Raw genomic sequence first — 13,946 nt, 5'->3', positions numbered from 1 at the left:
GTCAGTATAAAGCTGGAAAGAAAGTATTTTTTCTCTATAAATAATTTCACTTGAAACTGTGTACCACATTATTTATGTTTATTTATCTAAAATATTTTGTGAAAGCACCAATTGTCAAGCCTACAATATCGATGTATCTGATTTTCTCCGTATCGCCCAGCCCTAATTACAGTACAATTAATCTCAGTGTTTGTTGATACTTACATTCTGAGGCTACGTTTACATTGCTATGTTTTGGTTTTTTAAGCGGCGTTTTGAGCCAAAAGCGACAAGTATTATTAGCTCCAGTAGAAGAACTAATCTCCGCCTCTTCAAGAAGGTCTCGGTACGCAGGTTTGGGTCTGCTTTTGGTGCACATCTGAGTGCGATTGCTGCATTCCCACCGGCCCAAACAAACTGCACCGAGGGGGGAAACAAACTCTAGTGACGAAATGAGGCAGGTGTGAAAGCCCCCTTAGAGAAACTTCAGGTTAAAAGAAATTTGCTTTTGTATTCATCTACTTTATTTGATAAGATTGAATTACAGGTGAAGTCTGATCATGGAATGGTATCAAGGAATCATGGTTGTTGAAATTGCGAAGAACGTGGAAAGAGGATGAATAGTTCCCGGTGACATCGATGACACGTCCTCTCCTCTGGTTGGTCCTTTACATCCCGGCCCAGTTTCCCCAGAAAACTGCCCACCAGTCCAGTTATCTAATCTCTGTCTGTGCTTTTGAGGCCAAAACAGTAAGCGATGATTGTGTAGATCGATAAACTCCTCCACAGAAAGCCGATTGTCCAATCGTAGCTTAGCAGCCCTGACTAAGCTTTGAATATCTCCGCGTGTTGAAGCTGTGCACACGGGGCGGTAGTTAAGAGAGATTCTGTGGTTAAGAAGAGTTTGGATGGTGCAAAATGTTATGGAATGGATTAAACAGTGTGTTGTATTATAAGCTATGAATGTTAGCCTCTCCGGCTAGCTCACTATCTACTGTAATAACCTGGAGTTACTTCCAAAGCTAAGGAGTCAAGTGGGTAGACGTGCAGTTTAGTGTCCCAAATTATTTTCCAAAAACTGAGTATCCCAAATGATGAGGGTCTTATTTGAGACAGGTTAGTTTATTATTTTCCAAAAACTGAGTGTCCCAAAACTACCATCTGTGAAGCTGCTAAACCTCCACCAGCATCCCGACTCCCTCTCGAGTCAGAGAAATAATGGCCAAACTGGGGGGTAAAGTTGTCGATTAATTGCAGGGTTCTTCCACGCAGATGTGAGTCAGTGTGCCAAAATATATCCTACACTTTATCAGCAACTCTTTGTAGCTGTAAAATAGTCTTCATCCACTTACAGTTTCCTCTGAGATTGTCAGACAGACACTTGTGTAGCTACGAGAATCTCTCTTTCTTTAAGACTTCTTACGGCTCAAATTCAGCATTTTGTGCAGCAATATTTCTTATTTTGACGCAAGATGCTCATCTGTTCACATCAGAAATGCATTATCCGGCGACTGGTTATACCGTAATTGGTTTAGTTTTGAATGTGTGCCCAGTTTGTCAGTCCCTTTCACAAGTCAAACAAAGCTATATCTGTTCATCTCTGGAGGATTTTAAAAACGTGTGAGCTGTATAAATACAGGTACTATCTAATCTATACGGGAACATTATTCTGTCACCGCTCAGATTTGGTTCGTAAAGCACAGACAGGAGTTTGATGGCACCAGATCTGGGTCAAATAAACTTTGCATAATGATTCTTGGCTTTTGTTTTGAAGAGGCTTCAAATAGCAGATGAGTGGCGTTCGCTGCATAGACCTTTTTCACGGCAGACATGTTGACATGTCATAGTAGGAAAAGCACAGGTGTATTCAAAACCATTAATGATGGCTGCATTCCACTTAGGAGAGGTCCTGGTATTGTTCATGCTGACTCACTGAAATAGCTTACTGGGACACTTGATGGAATTGAGCCATCATTACGGTTATCAATTTCAGCTGTGCTTTTCCTACTATGACAAGTCAAAATGTGAAAAAGGTCCATTGGGACCAATTCCAATACTGTCTGACAACTGTACATAGAGAGACAAGTTAGATATGTTCACTTGGAAATACTTTATTGTGATATTTATTTATTTATTTCTGGCAGTCGTGGTCCTTTGTAGCCAATCACCCACCTTATCTGAATCTCAAGTTTACCCGCTTTTTGTTTTTGTCGAATACTCCTCTTTTCTTTAAATGTTTTGGGAAGGGTTTCTATCTTAGCATGAGCCGGATGAGAAGATGATTTCAGTTTCATCTCTGTGCGTTCACTATGTGTGTTAGCCTAGCTTAGCACAAAAGACTGGAGAGCTCCATATCGACAGTGAAAACAACAGCCTTTAAGCAAAGATATCTACGATGATCGGGGAGCAGCTGGTCGGTCAGTTTTGTTGTAAAGACATTTCCACACATTAAAGGATAACTCTGGTAATATTCTATATTTTCGTGTCAACAAATCCCATGTACAGACCCAAACAAATGAATATATCCATTAACTAGGACACTCGGAGAGCGCAGACCTTTACCAACACATGGCCTATCTCATGATGTGAATGCAGTTTTAATTTTTTAAAGATGGAAATAGATTTTTCAGATTTTTCCAACACCACATGACTGCAGCACAAACGTAGCCTGACAAGCCAGACCCACATCCAGATGTTGGGTCTGGGAACTCACCATTGGCTGGGCTCAATCCAAGGGGCGGGATAAACGGTTGTCTTTCAAATTCCCTCTGCACGCAATAAAAAAGGAAGATGTGTTCGGAGTTTTGCCGTATCCGGTCGGCAAAACTCCGAACACATCTTCCTTTTTTAAGAATGACTTCAGTGCCGTTCTTTGTTCTTTTCTCAAAGAAAAGCTGAACTCCAAGTCTTCCAGAGTCGCGGCCAAAGCCGATTCCAAAGACCGCTGTTCACCAGCAGCAGCAGCCATCTTCTTTGTTTTCAAGTAGCAGGGAATTCACGCGGAACCGTCGCAACTCTGCCGTCATTATGTTAAGCCCCGCCCACCGACTATACACGATGTGATTGGCCTGACCAGAGTTTGGTTTTTCCAGCTCGCAAGCCAACAGAGAGTTGCTAGACGACCCTGGCTGCAAATTACATTTGCTGCTGCTAGGGTGGTCTAGATTTCTAGGCTAGCACAAACGCCCTCTCTATTGCAATCTTTACAAAAGTTACAAATAATTTTCTGTATCCGCCCTGTGATTCGGACCCGCTTCAAGATTAAATGGGGTTCTTCATCGGCTCATGCAACACCCTTCCCCCAACTTTCATAAAAATCTGGCCAGTATCTTGTCAACAAAACCCATGTGCAGACCCAAACAAATAACTAACCAGGAGGGCAGTCGGAGAGCAGAGACTTCTGCCAAGGCATGCTGTATCTCACAATCTTAACGCAGTTTGAATTTTCCCAGTTGGGAAGTCATTTTTCTGATGTTTCTGATACCACATGATCGCAGCACAAACCCCCTTTCTTGCAATCGCAACAAAAGTGAAAAATAAATAGTTTATCTGCCCCGTAATTCGGATATGCTCCAAAATGTAATTTGTTCTTCCTTGGCCCATGCTTCACCCTTCCCCCAAGTTTCATGAAAATCTGGCCAGTATTTTTTTCGTAATTCTGCTGACAGACAGACAAACCAAAACTGAAAACTTGACCTCTTTGGTCGGAGCTAAACAGCATTGTGGGTATCACAGCCTGATGTATCTTCTTTCTTCATTGTTAAAAAACCATCAGTGAGCCACAATGTTCCTTCATCATGAACACACACACACACACACACACACTCTGTAGTTTATTTTAACCTGTTCCCACACACACCGTCCTGCTGCCACAAATACTCACTAGAGCACCAAACGTGGATTAATCCGCCGCTGAAAATAGTCCCCAACAAATGCATTATTTCCTTCTGTTTGTTTGATCAAAAACTGCAGTGAGCAGCTGTGTAGAGACAGGCTAACATATTGTTGGTTTTGGTCTTTTTTTTGGGGGGGGGGGGGGATTTGTTGACAATAACAAAAACATAGAATAACGTCAGATTGAATTTTTAATTGAACAAAGTACAGCAGTGTTTGGAAGGTATTTTTTGTGACTTTTCGGTGGAGTCTTTGAGCTGAAAGTCTTTGGGAAACTCCATATTTCAAACGGTGTACATGCAGGTAGAGTTTGACCCAGGTCTGGAGGACACCACACAAATATAACGAATGTACTCTCGAGTTAAAGTTTAGCTCGCGCTGAAGAGATGGCGAGTTTTAAGTCCTGACTTTTGTCTCGCCGTTCGGGCTTAAACTCGCACTCATTCACACAGAAACGGGTGGAGATTCTCCGATCACAAATGAATGACGTCGTATCAACGCTTTCATCCAAAGTGACTTAACAGTGCCGTGAATGCGTACAGAACATTTGCAGCATATTAAAACTAGAGATAGAACCATTCCTTTTCTCTGCATCTGTTTATTTCTTTGTGCTCATCCAATGATAAGAATGTAAATGTAAAAGACGGTATTCGGTGTAAAATGTATCCTTGCTGTCGTTGGTTTCGGTTTCGTTGACAGTGTTAATAGATATTTTGTAAACAAAGCTATTACGTGTCATCAAGTGGAAGTAGTAGTCCGACAGTACTTAAACTTGGCAGAACATTTATCTGGGTTTCCTGTCCTGGAAAGCTCTTAAAATTCCTGAAATTATGTTTAGTAAATTGTTTGTGAGAATTGTTTTGTGAAATGATGTCTAGCAGACTCTCTTCTGATTTTTCTATTTTTATTTTCTTGTTGTTTCAAGTTAATTTATCTCATTTAAATGTCTAATTGGCATTAATAAGGTCATAAAAAGTTGAAAATGTTGAGCTTGCAAGGACCTTTTTCGAAGACCTGTTGTGTTAATCATGATGATTTATTCCAAATTTCTTGGAAGTTGCCAATTTTTTAAGCCAAATGGTGTACCGTGTTTCTCCCCCAGCCTGATGTATTACGGTTTAAGTAATACCTGATACCATATCTTTAATATTACGGTCTCAAAAGCATCAGCCATCAGTTTTTGTAATGGCTTCATGGGCCCTAAAAAGCTGAGGGTAAACAGTAAAAGTTTTGTCAGGTTTACTCTCACCACATTTAAAGGAACACGCCGACTTATTGGGACTTTGTCTTATTCCCCGTATCCCCCAGAGTTAGATAAGTCCATACATACCCTTCTCATCTCCGTGCGTGTCGTAACTCTGTCTGATGCACCCACTGCTAGCCTAGCTTAGCACAGATCCTGGAGGTAACCGGCTCCATCTAGCCTACTGCTCCCAATAAGTGACAAAATAACGCCAACATTTTCCTATTTACATGTTGTGATTTGTATAGTCACAGCGTGTACAAATAAAAATTGTACACGAGTTACAACGCACGGAGATGAGAAGGGTATGTATGGACTTATCTAACTCTGGGGGATACGCAGAATAAGACAAAGTCCCAATAAGTCGGCGTGTTCCTTTAAAACCTTTAAACCTTAAAAACATTTGGACAAATTGCCCAACGAGTATTCCAGAGATCCGTCGTGTGATGTGGGTCCTTTAGCACTTTGGGAATTCAGGCTCTGATGATCTAAGCTCCAAGTGTTGCTGCTGCTGTTGATTGAAAACCCTGTTTCTCTTTGCTTTTAGGCAGAATTAAGAACCAATAAACGTATAAGTATGAACCATAGACTCTGAGAATAATGGACATAGTAGCAGAGACGTCACCCATTGGTTTGTGGACCGTTGTTTTGAAGCCTCGAGTTTGGCAATTTGGCAGTCGCCATCTTGGTTTTTTGAAACCGAATGTGACGATGTTTGACGAGAGGGTGGAGCTGCAAAAACTACTTAAAATGTTATGAAATGGTACGAAATTTCATCTCGGAGAAAGCCGACTGTAGGGATGGGAGAAAAACGTGCTCTGGTTTATTGGCATTTCTTTAAACCAATCACAATCGTCTTGAGCGGTGCTAAGTGCCAGACGGAGCCACGGTGCCTCTGCTAAATAGTCTCGCGAAGGAACTTGTTTTGGTGGAACGTGTGTACGTTCAAAAGTAGTTTTAGCCTTGCAACAGAAAACTCAGTTTGGACATCCAGCGTAATTTCCGGCAACAACGGAACAATGAAACGTCGTGGATATAGACTACTTCAGAAAATACTTCACCTAGCGTGTGTACTTAGACTTGCATGGCTTAATCTTTGAGACAAGCATATGCTACAGTGTTTCTATTAACATGACCTGATCTTAGTCTGAATTTTTTAGTCCTGGAATAATCCCTGAAACTGGAGTTGTGGGGTTTTTATGCAAACAGCAGCATCACTCTTGAAAGATGTGTGTGTGTGGAGGAGTGTGTGCAGCACTTCAGGTTTGTCCCATTGCTTCCTGTTTATTGCACTCAGTCATTTGGAAAGGTGGTGGAAGATGCATGAGGCAGCACTACTACTACTACATATGTAGCTATTGTGTTACTGTGAAAGCATGCTTCATATGTAGCAAAAAAGACAAAGTACTTATACTGTTATCTTGTACTACTTATGTGTACTTTTATAGCAGAGCGAGGTCTATTTTAAAGGTTCCGTGTTTGAAGGAAAGTTGCACTAAACCAACGAGGAGCACTTAGCTTGGAACGGTTTGATTTCATATGCAGGGATGTAACGATACACTCAACTCACGATTCGATACGATTCAGGATTTTAACTTCCCGATACGATACTTTCTCAGGATTTCTTGAGTGAGCAGAACTAATGACTGAAAAAAATATTCCTTTATTTCTATAAACTGCCCAAAACATCAGACAAACAATTAAACTAAAAAGATTGCGCCCTACGACGTTTAAAAACTGCATCGCGATTCATTTTTTTATCTCAACCGGTTGTAATCTTTACTAGGGATGCACCGAATCCAGATTTCTGGGGTTCGGCAGAATACCGAATCCACTGGTTAAGATTCTGCCAAATCCGAAACCGAATACTGAATCCTCCTCCCATCCTCAGTCCATGAACACAGTAAACACATTAATGAAGTAAACAGTGACTGTCCTTCCTTTGCCGTACCTGAAGTTGCTGCATTCTGGCTGCTGTCTGTAGATTCCTTCATCACAACTCGTATTCTTCCGGATGTTTCATACCAGATGTTGTAACAGCGGTGATGTTGTGTATAGTTTAGGGTCCTCGCCACCACCAGACTAATCAGCATTGCAGATTGAACATGTAGCTGGACTTGAATGGCCTTCTTTTGACTGAAAGTACTGCCAAACATCACTTTTTCTGCTCACCAGTTCCATTTTCACTTTCTCACAGCCTACTGCATTGAACGCTCCACCTACGTAAACACCTTCCCGTAATCAACGGCGCCGTCATTACGTCGACGTCTGCACGTAGTGCAAGCGTAGGGTTCGGTTCGGTGGGAAAAAATTCTACAGTTCGGCAGAAACCGAACCCCATCAAAAAGCCCAATATTCGGACAAATCCGAAGCCGAATCCTAGGTTTGGTGCATCCCTAATCTTCACACATTCATATCCAGTTTAAACGGAGTCACAATGCATTGTTACATCCCTTTTTCATAGTGTAGACTGGACAATCAGCAGGGTTCATGCACAGGTTTGGAAAAAAGTCTGGAAAATAAATTGTATTACTTCTGTGTTGAAATGTTTTAGGGGGGGAATGTGCTCTGAAAAACGGAGAGAGAGAGAAGTCTGAGAAGTGGGTGAAAACATAACCGAACAAGTATTATTATAACTGCAGTTAATGTTAGTTTTTATTATGACACTACTACCTTTTCTTGCCGTGAGTCGGTAGAGAATAAAGTTAGTTTTATGTTGTGTATAAAGTTTCTTTCCGCCGCCAAGTTTGATATCCTTGAGTTCATCATGTTTGTCTGTAGGGATTTCGTTTTCCAGAAAGTAATCTCTAGTTTTGTGCCTTCACTGTAAAAAAACCAACTCTGTTTGTCTGTATAACACTGTGCAAAATGCAATACTGTGAAAATCTGGAATACTTTTTATGTTGAAACTTGTCTGTCTGTGTGATTATCATCCAAGATTAAAGAACAAACATGACACCAAGTTTATTATTGTATTTTGTTTTCATTTAAGTGATTTTACTGCAAAAAGTTACCACTGAACTCATAAAACTGTGATCTTTACATGTCGTTGATATGAGTTTTTTACACTTTAAGGATGGCAACGCCTATAGTGCACATGTGTCAAACTCATGCATATCAGTTTAGGTTCACAATACATTTTGGACCGCCTAGTCTTTGTCGCATTTTCTGAAGTTTTTGTAAATTCTTTTCGACGTTTTTGAAGCCTTTGCCAACGTTTTTGGCGCTTTTTCAATGCTTAAGGCGCTTCTTTTTGATGTTTTTGCCCCTAATATCTATTTATCTAATTTATCTAATTTCTATTCATCTAATATCTATTTATTGCCAAAAAAAAACTAACAAGGTGCCTTTGACGTTGTTATTGACGCTAAAAGTCTCCTTTACGGTCAGATCTAAACGTGCTGGGTCGGGACTAATGACGTCCCTTTTGAGGGAAAAGAACAACGGGACAGTTGGGTTTAAGATATTTACTCATTGTTTGGCTCTTCATGGATGTACATTTACTTTGATAGACAGTTTGTACCAGATTAAAGTCCGAAATGAAGAGCTAGTGATTTAATAGCTAAAGAGCAGTACCAGCTAGCCAGGAGTCAAACCTAGAGTCTTCTGATCCGTAGTCAGACGCGTTATCCATTGCGCCACTAGCCCGATGTTTGAAGAGCATAGGGAGCAGCTCAGTTCTCACACTATTGCATGCAAACAGTGGTGATCTTTGTTGGCAAGGGTATAGAAGGCCATTCAAATTTTTGTTGTACTCAAAATGTGGGGCCTCTTGCAGGACCTTTAGCCTAAGCTGTCCAGTTTCTAGCAATGTAAAATGAAGCAGAGGGTGGAGTAATTCAAAGGAACAACAGAAAAGTAGCTTTACACTCTGCCGTGACCCGGATTCGAACCGGGGTTGCTGCGACCACAACGCAGAGTACTAACCACTATACGATCACGGCCACTTGCTACTGCAAGTGCCTCGTTGTTGTGATAGCATAGTTGGAACACTGAATCGCAAATATACTGCTATTTTCTCGGTATTCATAATTGATGAGTAACAAACGACAATTCCAGGGATGTTTTATCTAGCACTGCTGATTCTAGAAAAACAACAGAGAAAGCTTGATGATAGCTGTGCTTGAATGATACTGAAGATTTTACAGCTTTTTTAGCACATGTTGAAATGCTATTTACTCATTGTTTGGCTCTCTGTAGATGTAAATTTACTTTGATAGACAGTTTGTACAGGAGTAAAGTTGGAAATGAGGAGCAAGTGATTTAATAGCTAAAGAGCAGTACGAGCTAGCCAGGAGTCAAACCTAGAATCTTCTGATCCGTAGTCAGACGCGTTATCCATTGCGCCACTAACCCTACATTCAGAGAGCATAGGGAGCAGCTCAGTTCTCACACCATTGCAGGACTTTTAGCCTAAGCTGTCCAGTTTCTATCAATGTAAAATGAAGCAGAGGGTGGAGTAATTCAAAGGAACAACAGAAAAGTAGCTTTACACAGCTGCCGTGACCCAGATTCAAACCAGGGTTGCTGCGGCCACAACGCAGAGCACTAACCACTATACGGTCACGGCCACTTGGTACTGCAAGTGCCTCGTTGACATGATAGCATAGTTGGAACTATGAATCGCAAATATACTGCTATTTTCTCTGTTTCCGTAATTGATGAGTAACAAATGACAATTCCAGGGATGTTTTATCTAGCACTGCTGATTCTAGAAAAACAACAGAGAAAGCTTGATGATAGCTGTGCTTGAATGATACTGAGGAATTTAGAGCTTTTTTAGCACATGTTGAAATGTTATTTACTCATTGTTTGGCTCTTTATAGATATACATTTACTTTGATAGACAGTTTGTACAGCAGTAAAGTTGGAAATGAGGAGAAAGTGATTTAATAGCTAAATAGCAGTACGAGCTAGCCAGGAGTCGAACCTAGAATCTTCTTATCCGTAGTCAAACGCGTTATCCATTGCACCACTAGCCCAATGTTTGAAGAGCATAGGGAGCAGCTCAGTTCTCACACTATTGCATGCAAACAGTGGTGATTTTTGTTAGCAAGGGTATAGAAGGCCATTCAAATTTTTGTTGCACTCAAAATGTGGTGCCTCTTGCAGGACTTTTAGCCTAAGCTGTCCAGTTTCTAGCAATGTAAAATGAAGCAGAGAGTGGAGTAATTCAAAGGAACAACAGAAAAGCAGCTTTACACAGCTGCCGTGACCCTGATTCGTACCAGGGTTGCTGCGGCCACAACGCAGAGTACTAACCTCTATACTATCACAGCCACTTGGTATTGTTGGTGCCTCGTTGTTGTGATAGTATAGTTGGAACTCTGAATCACAAATATACTGCTATTTTCTCGGTATTCATAATTGATGAGTAACAAACGACAATTCCACGGATGGTTTATCTAGCACTGCTGATTCTAGAAAAACAACAGAGAAAGCTTGATGATAGCTGTGCTTGAATGATACTGAAGAACTTAGAGCTTTTTAGCACATGTTGAAATGCACAAAGTTTGAGGGTGAATGCTGTGAGGGGCCAGACAAAGAATGGTTCAAAAACCCCCATGAAAAAACGAGGTAGACATGGAGTGACCCTGCCCAGAGGAAGCCCGGGGCCCCCGTCTGGAGCCAGGCCCAGATGGAGGGATCGTCAGCGAGCATCTGGTGGCCGGGTTTGCCACGGAGCCCAGCAGGGCACAGCCCAAAAAAGCTACGTGGCATCCATCTCTCCAACCCATGGGCCCACCACCTGTGGGAGGAACCGCTGGGGTCGGGTGCGCTGCCACATGGGTGGCCGTGAAGGTCAGGGGCCTTGACGGACCAAACCCGGGCAGCAGACGCTGGCTCTGGGGACGTGGAACGTCACCTCTCTGTGGGGGAAGGTGCCGGAACTTGTGCGGGAGGTGGAGCGCTACCGGTTAGATCTGGTGGGGCTTACCTCTACGCACAGTCTCGTTTCTGGAACCATACTCCTGGATAGGGGTTGGACTCTTTTCTTCTCCGGAGTTGCCCAGGGTGTTAGGCGCCTGGCGGGTGTGGGGATACTCACAAGCCCCCGGCTGAGCGCCGCTACATTGGAGTTTACCCCGGTGGACGAGAGGGTCGCCTCCCTACGCCTGCGGGTTGTGGGGGGGAAAACTCTGACTGTTGTTTGTGCATATGCACTGAACAAGAGTTCGGAGTATTCGGCCTTCTTGGAGACCTTGAATGGAGTCCTGCATGGGGCTCCAGTGGGGGACTCCATAGTCCTGCTGGGGGACTTCAACGCGCACGTGGGCAATGATGGAGACACATGGAGAGGTGTGATTGGGAGGAACGGCCTCCCTGATCTAAACCAGAGTGGTTGTTTGTTGTTGGACTTCTGTGCTAGTCATGGATTGTCTATAACGAACACCATGTTCGAACATAGGGATGCTCATTAGTGTACTTGGTACCAGAGCACCCTAGGCCAAAGGTCAATGATCGATTTTATAATCGTTTCATCTGATCTGAGGCCGTATGTTTTGGACACTCGGGTGAAGAGAGGGGCACAGCTGTCAACCGATCACCATCTGGTGGTGAGTTGGGTCAGGGGGTGGGGGAAGACTCTGGACAGACCTGGTAAGCCCAAACGGGTAGTGCGGGTAAATTGGGAATGTCTGGAGGAGGCCCCTGTCCGACAGACTTTCAACTCACACCTCCGGCGGAGCTTTTCGTGCATCCCTGTGGACGCTGGGGGCATTGAACCCGAGTGGACAATGTTCAAAGTTTCCATTGCTGACGCTGCGGCGAGGAGCTGTGGTCTTAGGGTCTTAGGTGCCTCAAGGGGCGGTAAACCCACGAACATCGTGGTGGACACCGGTGGTCAGGGAAGCCGTCCGACTGAAGAAGGAGTCTTTCCGGGATATGTTATCCCAGAGGACTCCGGAGGCAGTTTCAAGGTACCGAAGGGCCCGAAGGGCCCGAAGGGCCCGAAGGGCTGCAGCCTTTGCCGTGAAAGAGGCAAAGCAGCGGGTGTGGGAGAAGTTTGGAGAAGACATGGAGAAGGACTTTCGGTCGGCACCAAGGTGCTTCTGGAAAACCGTTCGCCACCTCAGGAGGGGGAAGCGGGGAACCATCCAAGCTGTGTACAGTAAGGATGGGACGCTGTTGACCTCGACTGAGGAGGTAATAGGGCGGTGGAAGGAGCACTTTGAGGAACTCCTGAATCCGACTAATACGCCCTCTATATTAGAGGCAGACCTGGAGGATGATGGGGGATTGTTGTCAATTTCCCAGGCGGAAGTCACTGATGTAGTCAAACAACTCCACAGTGGCAAAGCCCCAGGGATTGATGAGATCCGTCCAGAAATGCTCAAGGCTCTGGGTGTGGAGGGGCTGTCTTGGTTGACACGCCTCTTCAACATTGCGTGGAAGTCTGGGACGGTGCCTAAGGAGTGGCAGACCGGGGTGGTGGTCCCCCTTTTCAAAAAGGGGGACCAGAGGGTGTGTGCCAATTACAGGGGTATCACACTTCTCAGCCTCCCCGGTAAAGTCTACTCCAAGGTGCTGGAAAGGAGGGTTCGGCCGATAGTTGAACCTCAGATTGAAGAGGAACAGTGTGGATTCCGTCCTGGTCGTGGAACAATGGACCAGATCTTTACTCTCGCAAGGATCCTGGAGGGAGCCTGGGAGTATGCCCAACTGGTCTACGTGTGTTTCGTGGATTTGGAGAAGGCGTATGACCGGGTCCCCCGGGAGATACTGTGGGAGGTGCTGCGGGAGTATGGGGTGAGGGGGTCTCTTCTCAAGGCCATCCAATCTCTGTACGACCAAAGCGAGAGCTGTGTCCGGGTTCTCGGCAATAAGTCGGACTCGTTTCAGGTGAGAGTTGGCCTCCGCCAGGGCTGCGCTTTGTCACCAATCCTGTTTGTAATATTTATGGACAGGATAACGAGGCGTAGTCGGGGTGGAGAGGGGTTGCAGTTCGGTGGGCTGGGGATCTCATCGCTGCTTTTTGCGGATGATGTGGTCCTGATGGCATCATCGGCCTGTGACCTTCAGCACTCACTGGATCGGTTCGCAGACGAGTGTGAAGCGGCTGGGATGAGGATCAGCACCTCTAAATCTGAGGCCATGGTTCTCAGCAGGAAACCGATGGAGTGCCTTCTCCAGGTAGGGAAAGAGTCCTTACCCCAAGTGAAGGAGTTCAAATACCTTGGTGTCTTGTTCGCGAGTGGGGGGACAATGGAGCGGGAGATTGGTTGGAGAATCGGCGCAGCGGGGGCGGTATTACATTCAATTTATCGCAACGTTGTGACGAAAAGAGAGCTGAGCCAGAAGGCAAAGCTCTCGATCTACCGGTCAGTTTTCGTTCCTACCCTCACCTATGGTCATGAAGGCTGGGTCATGACCGAAAGAACGAGATCCAGGGTACAAGCGGCCCAAATGGGTTTCCTCAGGAGGGTGGCTGGCGTCTCCCTTAGAGATAGGGTAAGAAGCTCAGTCAGGAGTCGCTGCTCCTTCGCGTCGAAAGGAGCCAGTTGAGGTCGTTTGGGCATCTGGTAAGGATGCCCCATGGGCGCCTCCCTAGGGAGGTGTTCCAGGCACGTCAAGCTGGGACGAGGCCTCGGGGAAGACCCAGGACTAGGTAGAGGGATTATATCTCCAACCTGGTCTGGGGTTCCCCCAGTCGGAGCTGGTTAATGTGGCTCGGGAAAGGGAAGTGTGGGGTCCCCTGCTGCCCTCCCGCGACCGACACCGGATAAGTGGGCGAAGATGGATGGATGAAATGCTATTTACTCATTGTTTGGCTCTTTATAGATGTAAATTTATTTTGATAGACAGTTTGTACAGGAGTAAAGTGGAAATG

General features: G+C 44.5%; 2 non-coding genes across 2 annotated transcripts; both read right to left on the bottom strand.

Moving 5' to 3' along the window:
• Nucleotides 1-8,988: 8,988 nt before the first annotated feature.
• trnah-gug lies at nt 8,989-9,060 on the bottom strand. The gene has a single exon. It is a non-coding gene; the product is annotated as a tRNA-His (tRNA).
• A 339-nt stretch (nt 9,061-9,399) lies between these two features.
• On the bottom strand, nt 9,400-9,472 carry trnar-acg. Its single transcript has one exon. It is a non-coding gene; the product is annotated as a tRNA-Arg (tRNA).
• Nucleotides 9,473-13,946: the final 4,474 nt, after the last annotated feature.

Source organism: Sander lucioperca, chromosome 15 (assembly GCF_008315115.2).
Source record: "Sander lucioperca isolate FBNREF2018 chromosome 15, SLUC_FBN_1.2, whole genome shotgun sequence".
NCBI classification, from domain to species: Eukaryota; Metazoa; Chordata; class Actinopteri; order Perciformes; family Percidae; genus Sander; species Sander lucioperca.
Note: the sequence above shows the minus strand (reverse complement) of the source record. Positions and strands in the feature narration are given on the sequence as shown.